This window comes from Haliotis cracherodii, unplaced genomic scaffold (assembly GCF_022045235.1).
Source record: "Haliotis cracherodii isolate W230 unplaced genomic scaffold, xgHalCrac1.p SCAF_2, whole genome shotgun sequence".
Taxonomy (NCBI): Eukaryota; Metazoa; Mollusca; class Gastropoda; order Lepetellida; family Haliotidae; genus Haliotis; species Haliotis cracherodii.
This window is the reverse complement of record NW_027266275.1, coordinates 14,825,246-14,842,296: the sequence shown is the minus strand read 5'-3', so window position 1 is coordinate 14,842,296 and position 17,051 is coordinate 14,825,246. Positions and strand designations below refer to the sequence as shown.

Below are 17,051 nucleotides of genomic sequence, written 5' to 3'. Positions count from 1 at the left end.
GACCAAGTGCCAAGTAAATACAGTCTATCAGTCTCTCAGACCACACTGATCCTGGAATTGGTCTTGAATTTGAAGTCGATACACGTAACATTTCACCGTGACAAATAATGGAAAGTCAGGATAATTACAGCGTTTATTGCAGTCTGTCAGACTGGACTACATAACTAGGAATTCACACAGCTTGGGGATATAGAGTCTAGCTTGGGTCGTCACTCAATTTGAACCAATTGACTCATTTAGTGTTTCAAATACCAAGCTGAACTTTAAAAAAGCTCATGGCTTCATGCATTGTTGCCGTGGAGACAAATTGCCATTGTCTTTTTTATGCCTGCCTTGCTGTGTTGCCTTTGAAGATGGCCTCGTTGACCTATAAGGATTTAATTTTTTACTCTCTTTTGTATCTTTTGTTTCAACTCTTTATTTTTATTTGTTTATGATAGCCTTAGCAAAACTTTCAAGAAGATGTATGTCGAAATGTGAAGGATATTTCGAAATTTGATGCATCAGTGACAAAAATGATGTCTGATGCAATTCCCTATTTTCACTTGTACCATGTTTCAGTGTTTTTTAAGCTGAATAATTGACTTATCTTTGCATGTGTTTGTGATGGGCTGGGCAGGAAAAGTTAACCCTTTCACGACCCCCGGTATCATCACTATTCGGTAGTAATTCATAAACACATGGCCATGATATAGTCAGTATTGTACAGTCACAGGTGTCTGCTTTTAGTATAGATTTCTTATGATAATGGAAATACTTTTTGTCACTTCTATCTATACCTGCAATACACTGACCTCACAATTGATTTAACAAATGATTTAACATTTTGTATTCATAAAATGGCTAGTTGACTATTTGAAAAAGGAGTTGTGATTTGTTAATGTTTGTGAACCCTGAAGGAAGCGTATGATAGAAGTCATGCATGCAGTTATTTCAAAATGCTGAATCTGTAGAGTTGAATGCACAATTTGTATATAAGTTTGTTATCTATTGGTCTACAGATATTTTTGTGAAGGTCAATAGGTGGGGAAAAATATTCTAAAAAGAGACATTTCAGATTTCTTATTTGGTTTTTAAGAAGTTATTTGAATATATGGATGTGTGAAGTATTTATGAAGCTAGTCTCGTTGGACACACAGACAAACCATGTAAACATATTGTGTGCACAAGGTTTTTGAGTTAAATATGTATCTTTGCAGTCAGCAGTATAACCAAAAAAGTATGCCTCAGATTTATGTTTTCACTTTTAAGTTTTTTAGCGATGTGGATCTGTAAGCCAATTCTAAAAAAGATTGCCGAAGTGCTATCACAGATGTCCAATCCTTGTCTATTTTGGTCATATGTTATAAAGAGTCACATGTCAGGTGATGAAGAACATAGACCAATGAAACATGGTATTATCAAACTGTCATTAACACACTAATCTCACATGCATGATTGACAAGACCAAGTATGCAATCTACATACAAAGACTTCAAAGTTGCACACTGCAATACATATGTCAAAGACCAGACTGTACCCAGATTCTGAAATGTCAAATCTATTTACAACCTCAAACAGGGGAGAACTCGAAATAAGCATGTGGCTCATCAGGTAATTATTTCATCAAGGGTTGTGAAAGCTATTTCATGTAGAGGGTAAAAATATATACACATATTACATCAGCTACATGATTTAGAGATGCTTCTAAATGTTTCGCACGAACAGGAAAATCCTTTTCCTTTGAAATATTCGGACAGGGGTACTTGGTAAAAACGTGGCCCATTCTGTATACCATAACTATGGCTGTAATTGTTGTAAGTTTCCTTTCAACCAGTGCAAGAACTAGTCTGGCTCTGCAATATTCCAGCAATGTTATGACGGTGGGCACCAACAATTGGCTTCACTCATTGTACCCATGTCGGGAATCGAACCCGGGTCTTCGGCGTGACGAGTGAATGTTTTGAATGTTTTTGCTACCTGACCGCTCTTTGTAAGATGTTAAGAGGATCGCCTTGGTGAGATGCGATGATGCTGATGAAGAGCTTCTGAGTCTGCTACAATACATGCAGTCTTTTCTCTGGTCTTATGAAATGTTTCAGCAATTGCATTCTCCTTATTTCATGGATCTATCAACTGGAATAATGGGGACAAATAGAAACTTAAAGGTTGTACTTTTTACTTGCCTTTTTTCAACTAAAGTGGAAAAGATGAAGTACCTTATATTTAATTTATTTCATAAAAGCAAACTCTCCAAGACTCCCATTACAGAGTCTGAAGATAATCAAGACACCAGACAACCATGTCTGTTCTATTCTTATGATGGCGACCTCTGCTAGGTTAAAGAATACTTGCTTGCAAAGCTAATGAGTACGTGAAAATATGAATTGGTACATTTGTTTTGTTTAAGACGATCCAACCTCAAAACTAAATGATGCAGCAGGTATTGATGATGCAAGAAATTGAAAGAAGGGAAGGCAATCATAAATCCAAAATATAATGAGTCAGTTTCATTAAACTCCACTTTGAATTCTGGTGTCTGTGATATTGCCGGAATATTGCTAAAAGAGGTTTAAAACCATACTTATTCACTCACTCACTCCTCTTTGAAAAGTATTGCAGTTATATCACAGTGTGTTAGCTTGATGTGGGAGGAAAATGTGAGTGATGCAGGTCTCAGACATTTACTTTGTTGAAACTGATGAGCACTGGTATGGTGCTGACACACCTAAAAAATTATCAGGGTGAATTTGAGATGACTTTTCCTCTCGTGCAATACAGTTATGATACAAACAGTTATGTCTTCTACACAAGATGAGGAAACACTTAAAGTCTTCTTGTAATGAAAGTTTACCATTCTCTCAACAATGTTGCATACGTTATCTTGGAACATGAGTCTTAATTAAGTAGCCCTTGTGAAGATTGCAACAGTTGATATATGTGCAATTACTTATGCATTAAACCACAAAGCATGACTATTGGTAATTGCCTCTCAGCAAGGGTTCCTGCTCATTGTGGAAGTCCCTAGGACATTCTATATCCCAGCTGTGCAGAAGACGTGTGTGGTCACACACATCCGTAGTGTGGTTTACCACATCACGCTTGTACTTGGTTACAATGCTTTTTATTGAACATTTTTTTAATTTTTTTTGCAATTCATTTTACACCTTGAATGATTGTACATAAGGGAGAGTCCACAGTTTGTGTAGACTGGGTGAGATGGGTTTAACAGTGCTTGGACTTTTTGTACTGCTTACTTCATAGATTTATTTCTGAAAAACATAGTTGGTAGGTTGAAAAAAATGAAAGGAGATATTTCAGATATTTTTTGTCTTCTAAATATATTGGCAAATTGTCAAGACAATCTTGTCAGTCTCACAGTTAATATTGTATACAGTTTTAGGGGCCTTTAGGGGTTACCATTTGATAAATTAAAAACAATGATCTTCACTTTTTTCTCCTTTTACATCGTTTATTTGTTTTAGATTGCTGGGCAGATCCCGAAATAAAACAATTAGAAAATATAGTTGCCTTAGTAGGAAACTCAAAGGGACATTTATTCACTTTATTGTCACCAAGGGTATTGGGGTTGGCAGACCAGTGATTGACTGACATTTAGGTCCAGAAATAATGTCATCTTATCTAAAGATATATATCCAAAATATATAAAATAAAAAAATCCGATTGGATCCCAGATCAGTCCCTAATTTCTAGAGCCGATGAAATCTAGACTTGCCAAATCATTCTAGACTTGAGTTGGGCTCCTTTTTTATTTTTTTCCTCTAGGATCTGGGAGACAGATACCCAGTGATCATAGTTAGGGCTACCTGGGACAGCTGTCATGGCACAAGTAAGGGACAAACTCTTCACAGCAACTGTCACGGCACAAGTAGGGGACAAAACGCTTCACAGCAACTGTCATGGCACAAGTAAGGGGCAAAACTCTTCACAGCAACTACCATGACACAAGTAGGGAACAAAATGCTTCACAGCAACTGTCACGGCACAAGTAGGGGACAAAACGCTTCACAGCAACTCTCACGGCACAAGTAGGGGACAAAACGCTTCACAGCAACTGTCATGGCACAAGTAAGGGACAAAACGCTTCACAGCAACTACCATGGCACAAGTAGGGGACAAAACGCTTCACAGCAACTGTCATGGCACAAGTAAGGGACAAAACTCTTCACAGCAACTACCATGACACAAGTAGGGGACAAAACGCTTCACAGCAACTGTCACGGCACAAGTAGGGGACAAAACGCTTCACAGCAACTACCATGGCACAAGTAGGGGACAAAACGCTTCACAGCAACTCTCACGGCACAAGTAGGGGACAAAACGCTTCACAGCAACTGTCATGGCACAAGTAGGGGACAAAACGCTTCACAGCAACTGTCACGGCATAAGTAAGGGACAAAACGCTTCACAGCAACTACCATGACACAAGTAGGGGACAAAACGCTTCACAGCAACTGTCACGGCACAAGTAGGGGACAAAACGCTTCACAGCAACTGTCACGGCACAAGTAGGGGACAAAACGCTTCACAGCAACTGTCACGGCACAAGTAGGGGACAAAACGCTTCACAGCAACTGTCACGGCACAAGTAAGGGACAAAACGCTTCACAGCAACTGTCACGGCACAAGTAGGGGACAAAACGCTTCACAGCAACTGTCACGGCACAAGTAGGGGACAAAACGCTTCACAGCAACTGTCATGGCACAAGTAAGGGACAAAACGCTTCACAGCAACTACCATGGCACAAGTAGGGGACAAAACGCTTCACAGCAACTGTCACAGCACAAGTAGGGGACAAAACGCTTCACAGCAACTGTCACGGCACAAGTAAGGGACAAAACGCTTCACAGCAACTACCATGACACAAGTAATTATTAAAGGACAAAACACTTCACAGCAACTGTCATTTCTCACCAGTATGTTATTTACCATATTATTTTATTTATTCGTCTTATTAACTAACCTGTCCGTGACAATATTCTACACTCTAGTCATTTAACAAATGCCTCACACCATGGTTGTCAAGCCGTAACCTCCACAAGGTAGTACTTGTACAGAAACTTATTATAATATAAATCCCAGTTGGGAGAAGGCCAGAGGATAACCTGTAATCTAACACTAACCTTCATTGTATATATATGTTTGTGTTTATGTGACCAGGATAAGGGAACTGATTTGACCTTTGACATTTGAACCTTCTCCAGACAATGTCTAGGTAGTGTTGCTGCTTTCATAGTATGGACCTGTATTCATACATGTAGTTATACAACTAGCCTTAACAATAGATCGGATCTATTTTCCTGGAAGCGTATTTGTGTTTGATCTTATGGTATAGAAAGTGTTTACAGATGTTTTGAAAACAACATGTCGATAAACATCACAGCTTCTAAGCAGGTTAGACAAGGTGCTCAGGCTGAAGCAGTCCTTGATACAGCTTAGATGTCAGACTAACACGTAGTCTGTGTAAAAACATTTCTTTAAATTGATTGCAATTTTTTTTATCAGAAATTTAATTTCTGCTGTTTTCATATGAGGAATCAAGAAAACTAGACTTGATTTAGTTTGATCTAGACTTGCCTAGGCTTTTAGCATATGTATATATATGACTCACAGGTGTGTACCATGAACATACAGATACATGGCAACATATTTAGAGATTTTCCTTTATCTGTAGGTACATGGGGTTAATAAAAATTACTTAAGTAGTGAGGTGGCAGGGGTTAAAATCTTATAATAAATCACTTTATGATGGCCTTATAGTATATATTTTGTTCTAATGGATTGTTGTAATGGGTTGTTGTGACATTGTAAATATGTATGCAATATCCATTTTCTGTTCAGCTTTTACATCACAAAATGCCAATAGCATTCATCAACATCTTTTACGAAATGTACATCCTTGATAACATTGATGAAGTGCTTGACACCCTGTGGTCAGTGGCATACAGATCCAAGGTAGGATAGGTCTTCAGCAACCCATGTTTGCCGTAAAAGGCAACTATGCTTGTCGTAAGAGGCGACTAACGGGATCTTGTGGTCAGGCTCGCTGACTTGGTTTATACATGGTGTCGTATGCCAAATATTTTGCATTGATTGATGCTCATGATGTCAATCATTGGATTGTCTGGTCCAGACTTATTTACACACCCCTGTCATATAGCTGGAATATTGCTGAGTACAGTGTAAACAACAAACAAACAAACAAACAAAATGTAACTTGGGATATCCTTATGGTTCGCTCGTCATGCCGAAGACCTGGGTTCGATTCCCCATGCATGTACAATGTGTGAAGCCAATTTCTGGTGTCCCCTGCCGTGATATTGCTGGGATATTACTAAAAGTGGCGTAAAACCATACTCTATCACTCACACACAGTTTAGAACCATGTTTCAACTCTTGTTCATATAAATATTGATTTAGAATGTGTGAAAATATCTTCATTTTAATTGTTTTTAATTCTTAATTTTAAACATATGTTTGTAATAACTTTTGTTTATCCTTGTTGTGGAGAGATACAGTGTTAGATGGTAGTTCTATTACATGTATTGTTCTGCATTAGCAGTGTGACATTTTAATGTTTTCACCATGGTGCTTGAATCATGGCCTCCAAAGGAAGTTTGTAAATAATTCTTTCCAATCTCTACCATGCCTCCCACTCAATCAGGATAAACACTCTTGTTATTTAACCCTTTTAATGACAAAAATAGATTCAGATCGTGATAAGTAATCCTATAATGAGACTCCTTTACAAATGAGACTAATATGCTATGCTTAATAAAACTGACATAGATCAATTGCAGGAAATGTGGAAGCGATGCACTATTCAAGGCCACTAAATCAATGTACATAGATACATAGACATCACTTCCTGGTTGGTTGTCATGGTGAGGATGAAGTGGCGGTTCTAGTGGATACATGTGGGAGTACAACAAGTCTCATGTATTTGGTTTTCTGTGTAAGATTTCTTTATTAATATAGAATGAAAACTTGTTTTGGAATATTCACATATTATTTTTGTTCTACTTTATAATGTTTTAAAATGTTAATGAATTATACTTGATAATACCCATGGTTATTAAATCAGGAAAAACAAAAAGGGCACAATTCATTTGTTTCTCAATTCATTTCCACAATCGTACATACCGGTAATCTCTGCAAAGGGCAGGGACGCTTGTACAATTCTGACTTTATCAAGAGGATGTGTTTATCAATCACTATCAAATAGTTATGATAAAAGGAGTTCGTGAAACAATGGGACTAATTTCTAAAAAAATATCCTCCAAAAAACCTAATACAAACCAATATAAGGGCGAGTTAACATACAATCAATAGCAATGTTCAAGATATTTAACAAAACATTTTCGGTATATTTAGATATTGGGGTCTATCCAGCTCAGGCCAACCACTGAAAACTGACTGCCTGCAACAGAAAACTGTCACATGCCTACAGCACACAAGGAATCAGCACCAAGGAACAATGAGAATGTAACCAAAAACTAAGACACAGCATCATTCCTGTAAGTCTGAGAGTGTGCTGCCCAAAACATGGAAACGAAGCTAGGCATTCGCAGAAGAAGAACAAAGTTGACAGTCTTGATCATGAGGATCGTCCACGAGTAAATGTACATCTTACAGCGCCAATATAGAATATTTGAGATGTGTATTGTTGTATTACCGCTGTGCGATGTACATTTACTCACTGCTTGTTGATCCTCGTGACCTGACCGTCAACTTTCTCCTTGTTCTGTGCATGGAAGATTTGGATCTGTGTGTTTAAGTGATGCCATTTCCATGTTTTGGCAGCATGCTCTCAGATTTATGATGCTGTTTCTTGATTACGTTCTCGTTCTCAGTTTTATGTTGCCGATTCCTTGTGTACGTTCTCGTTCTCAGTTTTATGTTGCCGATTCCTTGTGTAAGTAGACACTTGACAATTTCGGTGTTGCAGTCTGTCAGTTTTCATTGGAAGGCCTGAATCTTTTCCCCAAAACATTTTGTGTCATAATCCTAATCTAACTTCAAGGAAGTCACTGTAAATCTCTCATGATTGTCCCAGAAGCTGTTTTATCAGTAAGAGAGTAAACATGATGGGAGAAGGTCTTCCTCTGTGGTATCAGTATGTCCTGTGTTAAACTCCCCCACCTGTTGCAAGAGGTTTCCTGTCTATTACATGTGCTGTCAATCAGCATGTGTTTCATGTGGGATATGACAGTGGGATCCCTTCACATCAGACGGGATCACATCACATTGGGGATAATGATTCTGACATTTCCTGCCAGATACTGAATCTCATACAGAGCCACAAACTAAAAAGGCTGTTACAGGGTTTTACCTTGACTTACATTTGAGATTCCCAATCGGACATGTCCGGCGCATATGACGGTTTCCGGACCCCTGCTTACAACACTATAATCTGGAAGGTAATTTAAGGTACCGACGTTTACTACAATATCTGAAAAACTATCGGACCTACTCCAGTCAAAGTTGGTATGAGATTATTAAACAGTCATACATAACTGGATATTACATTTAAAGACAATCGGTGCATGAATAGAAAATCTGTCTATTTAGCTATCACTATATTTCATCAACAACCAGACCTGTACGTCACGGGTAGAATGAGCATTCATTGAAACAGCCATCTGCATAATGCTACCCCTGCTTCACAGGGCCATATGACACAGTTGAACCAATCAACTCAACTCGAAAGGGTGCATGGGAATCACGCACTCACGAATACGGTGTTGTCAAGAATTTCATACAAAGAATTATATTGTGCATCCTTTGGGATGCAATCATTTTTTTCTGCGTCTATTTAATACACTTGGGTGCATACTGGACACATTTTTGCATCGTGTAAACATTTTGCTGTGCTCCGATTACCAAGTCGACCCTATCCTATTTAGTGATGATCTGATATTGCTGGTCCTACATTTTAGACAGATTTGGAAACAATCTCTTAAAACATTTGTTAATTGATATAAATTTTGAAAGAACATTCCTTGTTTGGCTCTAACCATGGTATCGGGTGTATGACATTTACCATCACTTACTGCATATGTAACTGAGGATTAGAACCCAGTTTTACAAGCAGCATAAATTTAAAGACACCAACAATATGGACACATTCAAATCCTCACTTAAAACACATTTCTTTCTGTGTATTACTCCCAGGAACAACTGCTGTGGTCCAGTTTTCCCTAACTTGTATACATCAAGTATATATCCCCGTGTTACGGGTTTTTGGACGCGTAAGAAACATTCGTAGTTTTTTCGCTTATTACAAGAACAACTGTAAAACATCTCACTCACTTATAAAAGACAACTTTATCTTAAAATGAAGCCATGATCATCTCAGTATTTACAATGACTCTGTGACACCACAACCCTCGTTACAGAGGGAGTACTCACGAAAAACATGTCGGTCCGAAAACATATGATGTCTGAAAACATATGATCCGACGATGCTTTTTACAATTATCACAGTGTAGTGCCTTTATTATACCATGGGGCATGTGAAAATACTTTTGATAATGATGATGATATTGATGATGATGATGATGATGATGATGATGATGATGAACAAATGCATTAACAGGTATGCTATCTCAACACCTGGAGTCTGGGGGAATTTTGGGTCAGATTAGGTCTCTTTTGCCCAACTAATGAGCTCAATTGGGGATCGGTTGGTTACAATGTGTGACCTGGCAGTGTGTGATCCTTCCCTGATGACCGCGTCTGTGGTCTAGTGGTAGAGCGTCCACCCGGAGAGCGGAAGGTCCGGGGTTTGATCCCCGGCCGCGTCATACCAAAAGACGTTTAAAGATGGTCCTTGTTGTTACCCTGTCTGGCGCTCGGCATTAAGGGGCTAAAGCAAGGACTGGTCGGCTCTGAGTCAGTATACTGTGTCTGAGTGGGGTATTCATGTTAAACTGCGGCATGGTATCTCAGTGAGCTAGCACTATAAATCGGCATCAGTCCGGCCTAGTACAAGCAGCCACACACACACGTGCATGCACGTTGCTATATAAGTTCAATAATCTTGGACGCGACGTTAAATCCAATTTCACCTCACGTCACCTCCTTCCCTGATGGTGTGGATTGTTGAATCTCATACCACGTGTGTCAGAACTCCAAAGTCAATGGGACACCAATCACGGGGTGATACTGAACCTACGCTGGAACTGAACCCATATCGAACACTTTAACCATAAGGTCTCCCTATTGTTCCTGGCAGAGAAACAGTACCATCCTTGGTCCAGTCAGTCAGGTCATCTCTGTCAATATCATATGGATAACGTTTATGTTTCCACGGAGAACGTTTATAAGTAAATTCCAGTATAAAGTATACAAATGGCAAATAACAACCATCAGGTGAGCATGTACGTGACGATCTTCACACCTTCACCTCACCTCAGCATCCTTGATGCCGATAAACAGGTACACCTGTACCTATATGGTAAGAAACAAGGCTTCATTCTTATTTATCAGTTTCTGTAACCCATCAATGTGAGACATCATTTATTTGTGTAAGAATAATAAATCTACAAATTTGCAAAATATATTTATCATCACTATTAATTCATCATGTATTAATAATACAAACACAACAGGTATGACCTGTTTCGTGGTCTTCTAAACTCACTGTTCATCTAAAATAATTCTGTTCCTTTACAAAAGAAATAGTTCATTAATGATCGTGATATGTCATTAAAAATATCTTCACTAAACATCTTTTGTTTAATTTGCATGCTCTGCTTATATTGTGAATTTTCCAACAACACATTGATTAAATGACCTACTCCAGTCGTGCATTTAGGTATCTCGGTACAGAGCCAGGTAGGTAGTTATCTAATATGCAAGCTTAATTAACCTAGTAAATAATTCAAACACCAAACCTCGGTACTCAAATTAAATGGCAATCAAAAGCACAGCAATGAAATACGAGACGAAAAATGCTGACGGTAATTTGTTACCTAGCAAATCATTACGTCTATCAATATTTCCCCTAAAAGCACTCACAAATGTACTCTGTTCTTCAAGTCTGAAATACCTAGCATTTTCTCGAAGCCAGAGCTCCTGACAATATTACAGGGACCACATACTTCAAATATTGACAAGAACAGAGCCTGGTCTTAGCCTATCAGAGGTACATCGGAGTGCACGTTTCTGACAACTAGAATCACAGATGTGGTTTGACCTGTTGTAAGGTGCACTGAAAGTGACTGAAAGTGAAAAAGATGTTTTAAAATTACACAAAGTATGTGCTCGGTATATTTGTGGTGGTTAGAGAAATCTAAAGTCACAACTGACTACTACTCATTAGCAGGGTTTTTGAACAATATAATCTAAGGAGGACGAATAATAACCAACTTTCGTTGAGGCTAGATACAGTTTCTCCATACACTGGGAACGTGTTAGAAGTGTGCCACTGTGAAACAGATTGGGTCTAGTGGATAGAGCGCTTGATAGGAAAATGGAAGACCCCTGGTTTGATGCCCGGTCGCATCATCCCAAAAGACAAAAAAAATGGTACTTGTTGTTGCCCTGCCTGGCAGTCGACATTAAGGGGATGAAATAAGGTCTGGTTGGCTCAGAGTCAGGATGCTGTGTCTGACTGTCGCATGGTATCTCAGTGAGATAGCCCTATAAAACTGACTTTAATCTGGACTAGTACAAGCAGCCATACACACACTTCACCCCACCTCACTGTGAAAAATAAACATATGAACTTTGAGAAAGTGTCAAACTTAAAACATGATTATAACAGCACTTAGCTTGTTTGGGAGCATTGATTATTTATGATGAAATATCAGGCTTAAGATAATCTTTGAAAGATATTATTCCAAATTCATATTTCAAATTATCAAACACTAATTATTAATGTTTATTAATATTTCGTTCATAAACGCAATGGCCCGAAAAGTTTTTGAACTATTCTTAACTTTCATGTATTATTGATTAATCAATGCTCCCAGACATACTTCCAGAATGTTTATCTGCCAAGGTCACCAGGTACATATCCATCAGACCCGCGAAGTGCCAGGGTAGAATAGGTCTTTAGCAACCATTCTTGCCATAAAAGGTGACTTAAATGCTTGTCGTAAGAGGTGAGTAATGGGATCGGGTGGTCAGGCCTGCTGACCTGATTAATGTAAGTCATCATATTCCAATTGTGTGGATTGATGCTCATGATGTCAATCACAGGATTGTCTGGTTCAGACAAGATTATTTACAGGCCACCGTCATATAGCTGGAATATTGCGGACTTCAACTTTCCAATAGTCAAAACTTTCAATATCAATATGTCAAGGTGCAAGTGGAAAACAATGAAAAAGATTGACAGTTACTTAAAAACAAATGCAACTTCTTTGATACCCTCAACAATGATTTGAAATGAAGTTTGAAACATTCAGTGACTCATACTTTAATCACCCTTTGAACAGAAATTCAGTTCAATCACTGTATGTCAGTTTAATGTGGGAGGAAAGCCAAATGTGATGGATGAGTTTGACATTTACCACTGTTGTGAATCCCAGCATAGGTGGTGCTGACAAACCAAGGATCATATATAGTACTCAAAAAAAGTTAAATAACATAAATTAACTATAGTGATATGAAAGAACTGGGTGTTCTTTAAGTACTTTTGAGTAGTATATATAAAAATTGATTTAAATATATTTTTTGTTTGTTTATGGAGGTATAAACAAAAATTGGTTAACATGTTGGCATTGGGCCCAGCTGACATGATTGTTTGTTTGTTTGTTTGTTGTTTAACGCCGCACTCAGTGGTCTGGACCAGACAATCCAGTGATTGACATGCGCATCGATCCATGCAATTGGGATATGATGACTTGTATCAACCAAGTCAGCAAACCTGACCATCTGATCCCGTTAGTTGCTTCTTACGTCAAGCAGAGTCAACTTTTATAGCAAGCATGGGCTGCTGAAGACCTATCCCATCCCGGATCTTCACGGGGAGGCAAGCATGGGCTGCTGAAGACTGATTCTACCCCGGATCTTCACGGGTCCAGCTGCCATGTGAAGACTATGCACATTGTGACATCTTGATTACCTGCTAGACTATTCTGCACATACTATCCTTATACATAGAAGATACTTTCAAATAAACAAATCTGTCAAATAATAGTTTTTTGCAACAAAATAAAGAGCAAGCTCATCTGTAAAACAGGAAAAACATAAACCTGACCTCACTGAAATGCAAATAAAATATCAAAACAAAGGCAAACACTGTATCAAATACCCTGTCTTACGCAAATAGATATGTGTCGACCCATGTGCGATATCAGCCCACTTAACTACCAGGTCACTATTCTCAGAAAATGTCCAGACTAAGTTAATCTGGACACCCCATCTAACAGACATTTACTTCCATAAATACCTAAATGCAGATTACTACTGTACTTACCAATGATTCGTTAATCATGTTAATATGGAACTTTGTTAATCCCGAAGATTTCACTTGGATCTGTCCTTTCCTGACAGGGTTTCACAACATTACAACAAACTGTCGATTTATTTCCACTATGTAATTCAGTAACACTACTCCCTTATACTTGACTGAATCCAGTGTTGAATTAATGGACTCTCCTAATCACATTCAAATTGCCATACTTTCGTCTACAGGTAAATTCTCGATCCAAAATATCGGCTGTTTGATCCACTGCTTCAACTGACAATGTCATGCATGAAAATAATTACTAATTTACCCAGATATGCTAATGAGGATTACCTGATACCTGGTTGATTGTCAATAAGTATTACTGTTGATTGTTTGACCTGTAATCTATTTCAAGCTATGGTGGTTCATTGTATGCTGGAAAAGGCTATAGACATGATGAAATATACATAACAAGATGTTGGCTGATATACATTGCTATTGTCAGATGTCTATAGCACTGATTGGCTGTGAAATGGGTGATAGACATGAAATATACATGCCAACATGGTCAATATGATGTTGTTTTCAGGTGCCTGTAGGACTCCGTGGCTATAGAAATAGGCTATAGACATAATGAAATATACATGATGTACTGTTGGTCAATAAACTGCTGTAGGTATTTAGATGTCTATAGCAATGACTGGGAGGTCGATTTTCACCTACTGGGGATTAATACTTTGAGCATATTTACCTTATAAGAGTGAGTGAGTGAGTGAGTGAGTTGGGTTTAACACTGCTTTTAACAGTATTCCAGTTATATCATGGCGTGTCAGCTTAATGTGGGAGGAAAGCTCGGAAGTGATGCAGGTCTCAAACGTTTACCACTTCGGTGAAACCCACGAGCACGGGTATGGTGCTGACAAAACCTAGAAACATAATAGGGGCGAACTGGGATTCGAACCCTCAATCATAGATTTCTGATGTGCCCAAGGGACACAACTCTGCACAGCAAATTGCGGCGCCTTAGATGACAGGGCCACCCATGCCTTCTGCTTTTTAAGAAGTCTCCATCAGTGACTGTGTAGGCCAGGATTAAGGTATCAATTGTCGGAACAGGCCACTGTTTGGAACAGAGATGTGACCTGAAGGTCATGTTTGTTTGTTTATTTGTTTGTTTGTTTGTCGTTTAACGCCGCACTCAGCACTTTTCAAGCTACATGATGACGGTCCGTAAATAATTGTTCCTGGACCAGATAATCCAGTGACTGACGGCATGAGCATCGATCCATGCAATTAGGATATGATGACATGCATCAAACAAGTCAGCCTGACTTGTTAGTCGCCTCTTACAAGCATAGTCGTCTTTTACTGACCTATTCTACCCTGGATCTTCATGGGTCCTAAGGTCATGTACATTTTATTGATGCAAAACACAAATAGTTGGACTGAATGAGTATGGTTTTACCCTGCTTCTAACAATATTCCAGCAAAATCGTGGCAGGGGACACTAAATTAGGCTTCACACATTATATCCATGTGGGGTATCAAACCTTTGCCTTCGGTGTGATGAACAAACACTTTCACCACTAGGCTACCCCACCACCCCATATATAGTTTCAGTGGCAAATATAGCGGTTTTAAAATGTTAATGATAAATTAAGTAAATAAATTTCTCAGAAAAATATTAATTCTTTTTTTTTTGTAACTCTCTCTCTTAATGCTCCAACCGCCGTGATATTGCTGGAATATTTCTAAAAGCGGCGTAAAAACATACTCACTCACTCACTTAATGCTCCAAGAATAGTCTAGAAACAAATCATTTGCCTCTTTTAACGCTGAAGAAAAGGTGGCTATCTCCCAACAGAATTACCCCCCTTTGCTGTGGAAGTATCTGCTGTTGGTTGGTTTGAGCCTTTTATAATGCTTGGTCTTTCATCACCATACCCGTGCTTGTGGGCTTCAATAATGTGCTACACATCTATGACCTGTGCCACAAGAACATTTCTCCTAAATCAAACTGACACATGCAACATAACTGAAATATGGTTCTCAGAAGTGTCAAACAACTCATTCACTTTTCACACAACACAATCCATATCAGATTTTAAAACTTAACCGACAGCTTTAGCATGAAACAGAAATACTTTTAGCTTTTAAGTGTTTATGTCAGGTGGATATATGTAAACACATCCTTCATCTAGACAGAACAGATATTTAACTGGTAACTGGTTCAAGATCTGATATAGATGGTCATTTAGTTCAGCTTCTTTCAGAGGCATTTAGAGTACCAAGTAAGCCAGGACTCAAAGAATTTCTTAAACTCAACTTGTCCTACAGACCACCTATGGAGCAGCAATACCCAGCAACAATGTTCCTCTCAACAAGGAAGCACTCTACACTGTGGTTTGTGCAGGAAGAGTGGACGTCAAGAAATGTGCGGTCCTATTATTTTGTGAAACCATTACAGTAATCTACGTTTATAATGAACATACTTATAACGAACTGACGGATATAATTAACTTATTTTTTGGACCCGGCCATTTGCTGTATATGTGCTGTATATATGCTCATAACAAACTACGGTTATAACGAATTTAAATTTTGAGTCTATTGTTACACTGAATAATTATGTACAAGACTACAATTAACATAACTTTCTTCTAATTTAATTCCTAGATTTACATATTCAAGGTCAAATCGGACACTTACAAAATCACAACTTCATCCAATTTTGTTCAAAATAATCAGTTTACCAACTTAACATTCAAATGTTTAAAGACTTCTTATCCTAATTGCCCCTAATCCATTGGCCAGACAAACAACACATCCAAACTTTCAATTAAACAAGTGTGCCCTTATTCCTTCCTTCATTCAAACAGGGTTTTGTTTTGCTCCAGTTCGTTCAAATGTCTGTGTTGACATACTCCGCGCAGGCGATTACCCAATTGACACTGCAAGGAGCTTAGTGCAGTTGACAGCCAATGGCTCAATTATGTCACCCTGTGTTCACCAGAGACCTGGTCTTCAACAACTTATTTTCCTTTTTGCGTGAAGGGCGAAATTAAATGACACTTTTTTACCTTTCTGTTTGACTCTTGAGATTTCTGAGCTCAATCACAATCAGTACATAACTTTTTCTTGCTTTCATGAAAATTGTGATAATAGACAGTTTTTAACTGTTTGATTCAGCTAAAGGCGGAAATTATTTTTCCAATAACAAACAAAATGACAAAAAATTCAGAGTGTTATTAACTTAAGGCACGTGATATCTTGAAATAGCTAATTCATGTTTAGAGGAATATCGATTTTCTGAAAAATAACTGTTGCTTCTGTCAACAATATTTTACACGAGACTTGACAGATATGCTTGAACCCTATCTTCTCACACGTGATGTATTTCAGAATACTGTGACCTAACATTCATGTACATGGAATATACCTTGTGGTAAAAAAACACAAGTAATCTTAGACATTCACCCTTGTCCTTTTGCCTAAGACTAAGTACTAAAGTAAAAATCCAGTGAAGGTAGTCCTCATTGACAAGAAGCCCTTGAGGGCTTTACTTCTGAACCAGTTGTCAATGTTTCAACTTTGCAACAATTTGGAACTGAATAAAACTGACAGAAAATGGTGAACATTTTAGTCTTG

At 38.3% G+C, this 17,051-nt stretch overlaps 1 protein-coding gene across 1 annotated transcript in view; it reads right to left on the bottom strand.

Moving 5' to 3' along the window:
• LOC139469842 (ras-GEF domain-containing family member 1B-like) overlaps positions 1 to 17,051 on the bottom strand; it is a 152,344-nt gene that overhangs the window by 108,253 nt on the left and 27,040 nt on the right. The gene's annotated exons all lie outside the window — the stretch shown is intronic.